General features: G+C 40.5%; 4 pseudogenes; 3 read left to right on the plus strand and 1 right to left on the minus strand.

Annotated features, from left to right (window-relative positions):
- The first annotated feature begins 551 nt into the window (after positions 1–551).
- Positions 552–5552, plus strand: LOC147002595 (nuclear pore complex protein Nup88 pseudogene; annotated as a pseudogene).
- A 20-nt stretch (positions 5553–5572) lies between these two features.
- Positions 5573–9871, plus strand: LOC110303449 (nuclear pore complex protein Nup88 pseudogene; annotated as a pseudogene).
- LOC110303788 (high mobility group protein B2 pseudogene) lies at positions 6870–7479 on the minus strand (annotated as a pseudogene).
- Positions 9872–10082: 211 nt separating the features above from the next.
- Positions 10083–10966, plus strand: LOC110303451 (ubiquitin-conjugating enzyme E2 E1 pseudogene; annotated as a pseudogene).
- Positions 10967–14236: the final 3270 nt, after the last annotated feature.

A 14236-nucleotide genomic window follows, 5' to 3' on the forward strand; every position in this document is an offset into this window, starting at 1 on the left:
TGACATTAAGTAACTTCTCAGCTTCATCTTAATCATGAAGATAATTACATCTACTCAGTAGTATTACCATGAGGATTAGTTGAGATAAAATATGTAAAGCTCTTACCATGGTGTCTGGCACTTGAGAAACACTAGCCCCCTTTCCTTTGCCCTTATTTTACTAACTGGTTGGTTTCATGCCTGGTCATTATTTCAGATACTGGAGTATAGACTAATAATGTACACAAATTAGGCAATGCCAGTAGTTTTCTGATTTACAGTGATTATAGACCCCTGAATGAGAAATGTTCCCTATAGACTCCCATGTTGAAATATATGGTCCACAATTGGTGGCTCTGTTTGGGGAAGCTGTGGAATCCTTCCCCAAAGGGAGGTGGGGTCTTGCAAGAGAATGTATGCCACTGGAGAAATGTCTTGAGAGCTTGTTAACTTGTCTCATTTGTAGTTTGCAATCCCTGCTTTCTGCTTGCAGTTGAAGATGTGGTCTGTCATCCCTCTGGAACTGTAACTTAACAAAAAATATTTCTTCCACAAGTTGCTTTTGGTCCATAATGACCAAAAGGTAACTAATACATTAAGGTTTGTGGATGCTGATGAATAGTTAGTTTAAGCCCCAGCCTAAACCCGATTTAAAGGAGAAGAAATGACAGAGACACCAATGTTACTCTCACCCCCAGTTTACATGAGTTTTCTTTGGATACTTATATGACACTGTTCAGATGTGTCCTGAGCAGAACTTCAGATATAAAGCCACTCCTTTAGAAACCTAACCTGTATAAGGGAATAGGTTCAATAAGTACTTCCCTTATTTTGCATAGACTTGGCTCCTCAGATTCACCTTTTTTGTTACTAGTTTTTCTTTTAATTTACTTTAAACTATCTCCCAATTTGTAAACACTACCAAGATTAAGGAGTCAGATACTCATGAAAGTTGCATTAGCTAAACCCATCAGATCTTCAACCCTAGTTCTCGTCTTCTGCTTCTTGGAGAAGGCCAGTTTGCCCAGCTTTGTCTAGGTTTGGAGAGGGACCTCAAGTGTGAAAAATGAATGTGTGGAGTTCCTCACATCTTTTAACTAATCAGCCACTGGACTCCAAATCTCTACTCTAGAGACTATGATTGGAAAATGTTTTAGAGAGGCAGTGCAACTCCAGGGTAGAACACACCTGAGGCCTTAGATCTAATTCCCAAGTGCCACAGAAATATTTTAGAGATTATATATGAACTACTTTTGAAAATTATTATTTTATATATATATAGATGTTTTGGCTGTGTGTGTATCTATGCCCCATGTGTGTGCCTGAAGCCAATGGAGGCCAGAAAAGGGTGTCACATCCTCTGGAATGATCTCTTATAGATCGTTTTGAGTCAACATATAAGTGCTGGGAATTGAATCCTGGTTCTTTAGGAAAAGTATCCAGTGTTTTAAACCTCTGAGCTACCTCTCCAGTCCCTATATAAACTATTTTTGAGGGGAAAAGATTTCTCTTGCACCAACCCCATCATCTGATGGTATGAATGGATAAATGAATATTCAATATTTAGTGGTTACAAATGTCTATGCTATAATATTAACACTACAGATTCTTATTGCTATTTCTTCTTTGCAGACATTTTCTTTTTGTATGACTGTAAATGGTTTTATATGATCACTTCAACTCTCCTTGGACTGTTTTCTCTGTACTACTGTCTGTCCCCTATTTGTTTTGATTTTCATTTTTCACACTTGAGGTCCTTCTCCAAACCTAGACAAAGCTGGAAGAACTGGTCTTGTTACCTCTGGCTGTCAGTTTGAGGAGATGCGTGACATTTTCTTCTGGAATCTGGGCTCTGTCTCCTTAATCTGTATTGGATAATCGGATTACCCAGAGAGGTCTCCTTTAGCCTTCTGCTCAAAGTCTCAACACTCTCTTCTATGTAATCCTCATTTAATCAACTTTGTTTCTCCATATCTGTTTCCTGTAATCCTATACAATGGGAAGAAAACACCTCGGCAAGGAGAGCGTAGATTATACAACAAATTAACAAAAGGACTAGACTTTGCAGCTTTAAGATGGATGCTCCATCCTCAAAGAGTTATAGCCCAGTCCCCAGCTGCCTGGATCTGAGGCTACCTTGAATTGTAACTTTATTAGTACCTTCTGGACTCCCCCACTTCTAACCAGAGGCTCTGTAACACCTAATATATAGTTTAAGTCACAGGGCATAAACCTTTCTCCCATTTGTAATCTTGTAAGAGCAAAAAATTTCTTTGTGCACTGGAACTGTGTCTTTGGTGTCTATGTCTTCCTTTAGGACCCAGCATAATAGGCAGATGTAATTCTTCAAATAAAACTCTTATGTGAATGATAAATCTCTTCAGCACCTTCCATTTGCACCTACAACATACCTAACAAGACCTTTCCAAAATCTGTCTAACAAAAAGAACCCAGAGGCACGTGTCCTTTAACTAGTTATTGCTGTCTTTATTGTGTTTATGTAATGATGTCAAGGTCTGATCTACAATAATATAAACTTAGTAATAGTTGGTATTTGTATTTTCCAATTTCATTGCAAGATAAACAGTTGATTCGCCATGATATGAAGTATGCATTTACAATAAGGCTTATTGCCTCTTATCATATTCTTTTTCTTAAATTGTGATGTCTTGAAATGCTTACTCAGTGAGTGTGTGTACACACATTATACACACCCCCACACGCATGCACATACGCACATACACACATGTCATGTTGTATATGTATATATGTTATATACTGTGACTATGTACAGTTTTGATCTGTAAATTAAACCTTAGACTCAAGGAAAATAGTGAAATAAAATAAAACAAAACACAGGTAATTGCATCCAAGATCCTGCCTCAGCATGAGGTGTGTGTGTGGGGGGGTGGGGTGGGGAGTGGTCCTGAGAAAGGTAGGAATGGGAGGGGCACTAATCTAATGAAGAGTCAGTAGAGGATGCATCCTGTCTGTTCTAGTGCTTTCTCTTTGCCCAAGGAATCTCACCATTGTTTCTTCTCTTTTCTTCCTTCTGCCTTCTCATTCTTTTTCCTTCTGATACGATTTATTTCTAGATCAGATACAAGCCTTTCTCCTAGAAAATAAACTCATCTATCATTCACTTGTATTTTATCCTTCTTTTCCTATCCATGCCTTTTCTTCTTAGGACCATTTTAATTCTCTGTCCTTGATGTCCCCAAGTTCACCCCAGCTGATTAATGCCGGAGTTGTCATTTCTCACCACTGTAGAGCATGAGGTTGCTGACTTGTACATGGTAATATATTAGCAGGTTGTAGTTGACATTATGTGTATTTTCTATACCTCCACTTTTACTTAATATACTTCAAACTGCTTCAGTGTATTTTGTTAATATACTATGATAAGAGAAATTAACATTTGGCAAAATAGAAAAGGAAGTTAAATTGTCTTGAGACAGGCTGTCTCCATGACAGGCTTCAAATTGGCAGTTCAGGAGAATAGGCCTAAGAATTGGACCAGTCCAGGCAAGCTTAGGCAAGCCAGTTACTAGGAAAACCCCTGGCTCCAGGCAGCTAGGCAGAATCTGCCCTGCCATCAGAAGCTGCCCTGCCACCTGGCCTGAGGCAAGGACAAAGGGTAAGCAACAGTTTCCAGCCCCCCATGCCCCAGTCATAGTTCTGGAATGTCCCTAGAGATGGAGCAAGATAAAGGTCACCTACCTCAGAATTCCCCTAATATGCTTTTTTGTTTAAAACAATTTTTTTTAATTAGATATTTTCTTCATTTACAATTCAAATGCTATCCCAACAGTCTCTTATACCTCCCCCCATGCCGCCCTGCTCCCCAAACCACCCAGTCCAGCTTCCTGGCCCTGGCATTCCCCTATATTGGGGCATATAATCTTTGCAAGACCAAGGGCCTCTCCTCCCAATGATGGCCGATTAGGTCGTCTTCTGCTACATATGCAGCTAGAGACACGAGCTCTGGGGTTACTGGTTAGTTCATATTGTTGTTCCACATATAGGGTTGCAGACCCCTTCAGCTCCTTGGGTACTTTCTCTAGCTCCTCCATTGTGGGCCCTGTGTTCCATCCAATAGGGCCTGCTCTCTTACAGAACCAAGACTACCAGCTCAGAGATGGTCCCACCCACAAGTTGCCAGCATCTGCTGTCAACTGAATTTTTGATCTTAGCCATTCTGACTGGTGTGATGTGGAATCTCAGGGTTGTTTTGATTTGTATTTCTCTGATGATTAAGGATGTTGAACATTTTTTCAGGTGCTTCTCAGCAATTCAGTATTCCTCAGTTGAGAATTCTTTGTTTAGCTCTGTGCCCCATTTTTGGGGGAAAGGATTTTTACCAGTCCTAAATCTGATAGGGGATTAATATCCAATATATACAAAGAACTCAAGAAGCTGGATTCCAGAAAATCAAATAACCCTATTAAAAAATGGGGCACAGACCTAATGTGCTTTAAATCGGGCCTGCAAGTTCACTAGGTTGTCTCCATCTTGGAATGAGAGACCCCCACATGCTGGACTTTTGCAGAATAAAACACTCTTTCCTTTTGTTTACTATTCGAGTCTGGGGTATCATTCTTCAGCTAACAATGAACTGTTATAGTCTCTGCTTTAAATAACAGGATATTATAATGAAAAGACCACAAAGACCCAAACTAGAAAGCTCCCAGACTTGATAAACTCTTAAAAAAAAATAATAGGATATAAAGTCAGTAAACAAATGTTTCTATTTACCAATAATGAACTTACCAAGAAAGAAATCTGGTCAGAAATTTCATTCATAATAGCGTAAAAACATAAATTAAATGTGTATGAATTAACCTTATTATGGAGAACCATCCCTACAATAAGAACTTTAAAGAACTGGAAAAGAAAATTGAAGAAGACATTAGAAGATGGGATGACCTTCCCATCATTAATTGGCAGAATCGATATTAAGAAAACGATTATTCCAGGATTGTGGCTGCCGTGGGGCCTGTGGACGATGGGGAGAGTGTGGCAGAGATAGCTTCCTAACCACATCGTGTTCTTGCGGCTCCATGAGGGCCTGAAAAACCAGAGTCCAGACGAAGCAGCGAAACCAGCGGCTTCAACTTCACTCTCGTGACCGCCTCTGACACTACATTTGCAGACCAGAAACCTGGTCTTTGGCCGCGGAGAGGAACTGTTCCTGTGGGACGCAGAGTGACAGCGTGGAGCACCCTCTCTCCCAGTATCAGAGATTACTTGGCATTAATCCACCCTTGTTTGAAATTCATCTAGTCTTGTTAAGTCCGACACAACATCATGTAGCACTTATAGGAACGAAAAGACTTATGGCATTAGAATTACCTCAGAGATGGGGAAGGATTCTGAATTTGAAGATGGAAAGTCAACTGTGACTTGTAACCCCACCCCAATTTCTGAGAGAGTTTTCACCAGCTCTACCTCTCTGACTCTATACTACATGGTATCCAAGTGAGATGCTGGATCCGTACATAGTAATGTTGACATCAGACAATGTGGTAAGAAGAGCATACAGCATCTCTAGGAGAGACTGCAGTGGCATTTGACTTTGGTCTGGACTTGATTTGTTCCCACTATCTTAGTAATTGCGAGTGAGTCAGGAATGCTGTACCACTGTGTGGTACTAGAGGGGGTCAGCAGCTTCTGTCCATTGGTTGGGTGAAAATAAATACATCTGACTCTTTCAGCTGCTTGTTGGGTCTTTAGGAGGGCAGTCACGATCGATCCCTCTTTGTGAGTGTTCCATAGCCTCAGTAATAGTGTCAGGCCTTGGGACCTCCCCTTGAGCTGGATCCCACATAGGGCCTGTCGCTGGACCTTCTTTTCCTCAGGTTCCTCTCCATTTCTATCCCTGTAATTCTTTCAGACAGAAACAATTATGGGTCAGAGGTATGACTGTGGGATGACACCCCCCTCCATCACTTGATGTCCTGTCTTCCTGCTGGAGGTGGACTCTATAAGTTCCCTCTCCCTACTGTCAGGCATTTTATCAAAGGTCCCTCTCTGTGAGTCCTGGGAGTCTCTTACCTTCCAGGTCTCTGGTGCCTTCTGGGGGGTCCCCCCAACCTCCTATTTCCTGAGGTTGCCTGTTTGCATTCTTTCTGCTGGCCCTCAGGGCTTCAGTCCTTTTCCCTCACCCAATACCAGATGAGGTTCCCCTCTACTTCCAACGCCCCCCCCCCCCCGCCCCATCCACTTTCCCTCCCAAGTTCCTCTCTCTGTCCCTTCCCACTTGTGATTGCTTTCTTCTCTCTCTCAAGTGGAACTGAGGTGTGCTCCCTTGGGTACTTCAGTTTGTTGAGCCTTTTGAGTTCTGTGGACTGTATCTTGGGTATTCTGTATGGGTTTTTTCTTTCTTTCTTTTTTAGCTAATATCCACTTATTAGTGGGTACATACCATATATGTCCTTTTGGGTCTAAGTTACCTCACTCAGGATGATATTTTCTAGTTCTGTCCATTTGCCTGCAAAAGTCAGGATGTCCTCATTTTTTTTCAAGTAATATACATTATTTTATTACAAATTAAGAAAAAAACAAAAAATGCAACATCCTAAATTTTTTTTTTACTGGTAATACAAATTCCTATGAAGTTTTTATTTTTTTGCTACCATAAGTAATTAAAGAAACCATTAAATATTTAGAAATATTCAACATCAAAAGCTTTAAATCTAACTGTATGTTGTAGCCCCTGAGAAAGCTACAAACTCTTTTTTTAAAAGTATTTTCTCTACAAAGACTCTCATCAGCTATAGAAAAATCTGTACAGTTTTTATACTGAAGCTAATGTTGAGCTGCACTTGAAATTCACATTCTTAGCAAAATAATTGCCTGAGCACAGATACTCCACACTTTAGGACAGCCACTTATTCTTCATCCTCATCTTCTTCCTCTTCATCTTCCTCCTCTTCTTCCTCTTCTTCTGGTTCATTCTTCTTCTTTGAGCCTGTTAGCCTACCAGGACTCTTCTTTCCTGCATCACTTTTGTCCTTGGCACGGTATGCAGCAATATCCTTTTCATACTTCTCCTTTAGTTTAGCTCCTTTCTGCTCATACCGTTGTTTATCTTTGACAGATTGCTCAAACCGCATCTCACCGAGTTTCTTCGCAGTATCTCCAATAGACAGGCCAGGGTACTCAATTTTGATCTTTGGGCGATTTTCAGAACCAAACAGGAAAAAGGCACATGGTGGTCTCTTCGGAGCATTTGGATCTTTTTTCTTTCCTTATCACCTTTGGGAGGAACATAGTTCTTCATCTTCCTGTCATAACGAGCTTTGTCACTATTGGCCAAATCTTTAAACTTCGACTTTTCCTTCACAGACATGGTCTTCCATCTCTCAGAGCATTTCTTGGAGAACTCGGCAAAGTTGACCAACGAGTCTGGTTGCTTCTTCTTGTGCCTCTCCCAGTCTGCACGAAGAAGGCATAAGAGGGCATTTTGGCCCACGGCTTGTTTGGGTCATCCTTGCCCATGATGTCTGCCTGGTGGCATCTACCTGGCATGAGCGCTTCCCTCAGACCTCCACAGAGAAACTTCCTTCCCCAAGCTCTGGCGAGAACTCGTTTATCATTAACGCAATCCCCAGCCTCTTGTTTTGCAGGTGTCCTCATTCTTAATAGCTGAACAGTATTCCATTGTGTAAATGAACCACATTTTCTTTATCCATTCTTCTGTCGTGGGGCATCTAGGCTGTTTCCAGCATCTGGCTATCACAAATAAGGCTGCTATGAGCATAGTGGAACACGTGCCTCTGTGGCATGGTGGGGCATCTTTTGGGTATATTCCCAAGAGTGTATAGCTGGGCCTTTAGGTAGATCTATTTCCAATTTTCTGAGGAACCTCCAGATTGATTTCCAGAGTGGTTGTACCAGTTTGCAATCCCACCAACAATGGAGTATTTTTTTCTCCACATCCTCTCCAACATGTGCTGTCACCTGAGGTTTTGATCTTAGCCATTCTGACTGATGTAAGGTGGAATCTCAGAGTTGTTTTGATTTGCATTTCTCTGATCACTAAGGACTTTGAACATTTCTTTAGGTGCTTCTCAGCAATTCGAAATTCCTCCATTGTGAATTCTCGGTTTAGTTCTATACCCCCTTTATTGATTGGGTTGTTTGGTTTTCTGGTGATTAATTTCTTTGAGTTCTTTATATAGTTTGGATATCAGCCCTCTATTGGATGTGGGGTTAGTGAAGATTTTTTTTTCCCAATCTGTAGGTTGCTGATTTGTCTTACTATGTCCTTTGCCTTATAGAAGCTTTCCAGTTTCATGAGAGCATCCCATTTATCAATTCTAGAAAAGTCCTGGGATCCCAGGGCTGACTTCATCCCTCCTCTGTACGTGTTTGAGTGTGTTGAGTTAGAGCGTGCCCTGAAATGGGCATCTGGAGAGGATGATTCCTTTGCTCCTGACATTTCCTGTCCAATTAAACTGCACAGAGATTCCAAGTGTCCTTCAGATACCACTGTAGCCATGAAGCTGGCATGCACAGCATGGGACTGACTTGGATTCACAAACTGCACAAATTTCTTGGATGAGATGAAGAAGATAAGGATAGTTTACAGGAACTCACTGCAGAACAGAAATGCTTTGTGGAGCACATTCTTTGTACAAAGCCATTGCCATGCAGGCAATCAGCTCTAATTAGAGGATTCTGGATCGTCCTGAACATCCTGGGGCCCACAATGATCTGCATCACCGTACCTATGAATGTCTCATAAGGCCTTTATTATGTACAGTCCACCCAGCATCCCCTGCCCTGCTCTGTAACTGAGAAGATGCTGAAGTGGCAGAGTCTCCACTGTGCATTGTGGCTGAAACTCCAGACTCCTTTGAGAAGCATATTAAAAGAATCTTTCAACATAGTGCTGCCAACCCTGCATTTCTCAAATCATCTGAAAAGGATCTGGCTCCCCATCCTGAGGAGTATCTTCAGCTTATCAGGAGAGCCACCCAGGTGTTCTGAGAACAGTACATTCTCAAGCAGGACCTGGCTAAGGAGGAGATTCAGCAGACGGTCAAATCATGTGACCAAAAGAGGAAACAACTAGAAGATCTCAATTACTGTAGAGAGGAGAAGAAAAGTCTCCAGGAAATGACAGAGCACATAGCTGACAAATGTGAGGAAGCCAAAGAAAAACAAGAAGATATCATGAACAGGATGGAAAAAGTGCTTCACTGTTTGCATACTCAGCTCTGACAGTGAGAGAGACATGAAGAAAAAGTTAGAGCTGATACCTGATCAACCTCAATATCTAGGCAATGCCATCAAACAGGTTACTATGAAAAAAAAATTATCTGTTGGGAGCTGACTCCTAGCAGAAAGCAGCTATCATCTCTGCAGCCATCTCAGGCTATTTACTTACAGGTTGGTACTTTTCCACCCTGACGAGAGACTTGTTTTCCTAGCATGATGTTTTTGCAAGCAGCCCACCACAACTGAACACACTCTGATAACATCCTGTTTTTCTCAGACACATCCTGGACTTGCGGTTTAGTACTCCCAGCTGCAAGGCATTTGTTGTTAAGTGTCTCCAGCTGCACTCCCCAGCTTGTGCTTATATACCCATAATTGCCTTTTAATAAGCAAGACTTGATCAGACAGACTGCCTTGTCTCCATTCTTAAGTCTCTTGCCCCTCCATCTCCCCTCTCTCCCCTTCAGATCCTGTTGACTGACCAGCGGGCCGGGTCAGTTATCAGCAGTGAAAGATGGAAAAAGTGCTCAGTCCTCAGAAACCCATAATTTTTCTCAGTGCCTACCAGAAAAAGTGCATTCAGTCTATCCTAAAAGAAGAGGGTGAATACATAAGGCAAATGGTGAAGCTAATCAATGAAATCATGCCAACTTCTGACACCACCTGAACACAACTGAAGGCTTACAAACCCATGCTTTAAAAAAAACAGGTAGCACTATCTAATTTATGAAAAAAATGACTATATTGCCAAATATGACCTACAGATTCACTACATCCGCTAACAAAACTTCTACTTTCACAGAATTATGAGAGTTAAGCCTTGAATTCATATGAAAATCTGAAATACCTTGAATAGTCAAATCAATTTTTAGCAGAAAATGCAATACCAAAGGTTTGGCAATAAATAATATCAAGTTACATTACAGAGTTATAATAATAAAATAGTCAGGTAGTAGCCCAAAAATAAATGTGTAGACCAAAGGATAGAAAAGAACCCAGAAATTAACCTATATAGCTATGGCTACCTGATTTTTGACAATAGTTGCTGTTTCGACACTTCGGCTACTCTCCCAGCGAGAGCAAGACACGAATGGCCAGGCGCAGCTGCAGCCACATCCAGACACAAAGAGAGGGGCCAGCACCAGCTCCTCGTCATTTTTATCCTCCAACCAGCAGACCGAGGAAGAAGGCAGCACCCCCAAGAAGATGGAGAGTAAAGTCAGCATGAGCAAAATTTCGAAACTCCTCTCCCCCAGCACCAAGAGGATCCAGAAGGAGCTGGCAGGCATCACTTTAGACCCTCCACCAAACTGCAGTGCTGGCCTCAAGGTGATAACATCTATGAGTGGAGATCAACCACTCTGGGTCCTCCAGGGTCTGTGTATGAAGGTGGAGTATTCTTCCTGACATTACTTTTACACCAGAGTATCCCTTCAAGCCTCCAAAGGTTACATTTTGTACAAGAATTTATCACTGTAATATCAATAGCCAAGGAGTTATTTGCTTGGATATATTAAAAGACAACTGGAGCCTAGCACTAATCATCTCGAAAGTCCTCCTTTCTATCTGCTCACTCCTTATAGACTGCAATCCTGCTGACCCTTTGGTGGGAAGTATTGACACTCAGTATATGACCAACAGAGCAGAACATGACAGAATGGCCAGACAGCGGACCAAGAGATATACGCTACATAAACTGTTTTTTTTTTCCAGTTCTTACATAATTTGTTTGTCACAGAAGAGAGCTGCTTATGAGTTTTGAAAGTATGGGAGTGGGAGTTGGTAAAGAGTAGGGTATTTCTATAACAGATATTATTCAGTCTTACTTTTCAGAATTGTTGTAACGTAAGGTATCTTGCTACAGTAGACAAACTGGTAATAGTGACTTTTAGAGCTGAAACTTTGAACTTTTAGAGCTGACTTTTAGTACACCAGGAAAGAATGCATGTGTAGACACTTGTGTTCCATTGATTGTAGTCTACTATACTTTCAAAATCAGCTTAAATTGGTATAGGTTACACACATGGTCATTTATGTAAAGTCCAATTTTTTGGTTCAGAAAAATTGGAATTTGTTTTTCCTTCTTAGAAGGAAACAATGGTATTTAACAAGTTTGCAAAGATGAGTTTGTTACCTCATATATGTAAAATGGACACCTGGCTACAAGACACCATGTAGTTAAGGTATTTTATTTTATATGCATATTACTTTGAGGGTTGAATCAGGATTTGTGGAAACCTGTAGTGAAATACCTTAAGCTGTTTGCAAAGATGAGTTTACTGTAAGTGTGGAATAGGAACTGTTCAGTTGATTGGTTAATTTAGACCTCTTATGTCTGCATTTGTTACTGTGCTAATAAACAATATTAAGAACAAAATAAATAAATAAATTGAGCTGAGGAAACTGGATTTCTGTATGTAGAAGAGTGAAACTAGACTTGTATTTCTCATCCTGCAGAAATAGCTATCCAAAATGGATCAAGTATTTCAATGTAAGATGTTGGGGGTTTGGTGCTGCTTGTATTCATATGCTAAATTCTGTACCCCAAGATCTGGTTGCCACAAAAGGTTCATGTATATCAGCCTTTGTTGTACAAAACCTTACTTCCCAATTAAAGCAATATTGGTTAAATAAAACTGGCAACAGCCAATCACTTGGGAGGAATAGAGAGAGGTGAAGTTGGAGTTACCAGGCTGGGGGTCTCATTCAAGTAGAGATAAAAAGGAGGAGAAAGGAGAAAAAGGAGAGAGAGAAAGCGAAGGAGCACAGAGGAAGTGAAGACAGAACAGGAGGCCTCCATTAGCCATGATGGACCAGCAGCATGCACCCCTAGTGGAATGCCTCCCCAGGACGCCAGACTTCTGGAACAGAAATAGCCCAGTTAGATTCAAACTGCGACTATTTGGTGAGCATAGTTGAGGAAATAGCCAGTCTAGTCTTAGAGTAATCCCCTAGTAATTGTGTAGAGCCTAATAAGTGATAGTTTGAGTCTCATTCATTTGAACTAGATGGAAATAAGCATAATTCATATTAATTTACAGTAAATAAAAGCTTGAAACAGAGGAAGCATAGCAAAAATATTTCATTATATAGTTATAGGCATTTTTTCTCAAAAAGATTCTAATTGCTCAAGAAATAATTCTCAAAACTGACAAATGGGAATACATGAAATTAAAATCCTTCTGCAAAGTAAAGAAGAAGAAAACAACAGCAACAACCGCAAAATAACACCCCCCACACAACTAAAAAACAAAAAAACAACCCAGCGGTATGAAAAGAACCTACAGCATGGGCAAAAATACCTTCCTAAAATACACATCAGACAGGTGATTTATGTGTAGTTATATAAAGAACTATAAAAATTAAATGCAAAAAAGCCAAAAAATGCAATTTAAAAATAGGCCAGCAAATTGAATACATAGTTCTCAAAAACAAGAGAAACAAATTGCTGAGAATACTTGAAAAAGTGTTCAGCATCCTTAGCCATCAAGGAGGTACAAATTTCAACTGCTTTGAGATAGATTCCAACTTGCTTGTCAGAATGGCTGTCATCAAGAAAACACAGGACAGTGAATTTAGTGAGGATGTCAAAGAGGAAAAATTGTTTACCGAGGTGGGAATAGAGGCATGTATAGTTGCTGTAGAAATCAGCATGGTGGTTCCTCAAAGAACTAAAAATAAAACTGCCGTATGTTTACCTCTGCCACTTGGGTACATACCTAAAGGAATCTACGTCAACATACTACAGAAATATTTGCACCTGTTTAGAGACTTAGCATTCACAACAGCCATGATATGAAACCTGCGTACATATCCATCAACAGATGAATATAGGAAATCTGGTATGTATACATAATGGAATTTTATGAAGTCATACAGAAAAATGAAATCGTGACATTTGTAGGAAAATGGGTGTAATGAAGTCATTATGTTGAATAGAATAAGCCAAACTTATAAAGACAAATGCAAGCTTTCTCTTATTGTGGATACTATATTTATATGTGGATATATATATATATATATATATATATATATATATACATACATATACATATTTGTCACAAAACTAGTAAGGGCATGATGGGAAGGAAGAGTTCTTAAGCAAGCTGGGAAGAGAAATGAGAAATAGAGATAACAATGAATAATAGTATAAGAAAGGAGACTTGGAGGCTAACTAGGAAAAGGGAGAGAAGCAGCTAGAGAGATGTCCTGTACTGCCACCTGCAAGAGCCTTCCTATTCCCTCAGTCTGAGGCATTGTACTCTTTTAACATAGTCATGCTAACGCCAATAATGCATATTTACTCAGGAAATTATATGCTTCCCATAGTCTTGATTGGGTTACAAGGGATAATGAAAGTCTGGGATGGGGTGGGATGGTTCTGATGGAGCAGTACCAGCAGTTTTGAAACTCAGTGTGTTGAATACAACTGAACAAGGAGGGGAGAAGTCTTAGGCTACAATCCTTCAGGAGGAAGAAGCTGTGGTCGATTCTTTCTGCACACACTGTCACCAATTAGATCACCGGAAGACCATGTCATTTACCCAAGCCTTACCCAGCCACCTATGCCTAACCGAGGGAAGGCCATGCCATTCCCCTGAGTCTCAAGTATTGTGGTCTTCAACATGGTCATGCTAATGTCAACACATTTATGCAGGACTTCATCTGCTCCCCCACAGTCCTGATTATTATTATTATTATTATTATTTTTGGTTACTTGACACAATCTAGAGTAAATGGAGAAGAAACCTCAGTTAAGAAAATGTACCCATAATGTTGGCAAGCCCATAGAGCATTCTTTTGATTGGTGATTGATGTGTAAGTGTCTAGCCCAGTGTGGATCTTGACATCCCTGAGCAGGTAGCACTGGGGTATATAAGAAAGCAAATTGAACAAGCCTCTAAGACTGTTCCTAATGGCCTCTGCTCCAGTTCCTGCCTTCAGGTTCCTGCCTTGACTTTTCTTAATGATGGACCATGATCTAAGTGTGGTAAGATGAAGTAAACCCGTTCATCTCTCTTTGCTTTTGGTT

The sequence above is a fragment of the Mus caroli genome, unplaced genomic scaffold (genome assembly GCF_978045245.1).
Source record: "Mus caroli unplaced genomic scaffold, Mus_caroli_1 scaffold_9, whole genome shotgun sequence".
In the NCBI taxonomy this organism is placed as follows: Eukaryota; Metazoa; Chordata; class Mammalia; order Rodentia; family Muridae; genus Mus; species Mus caroli.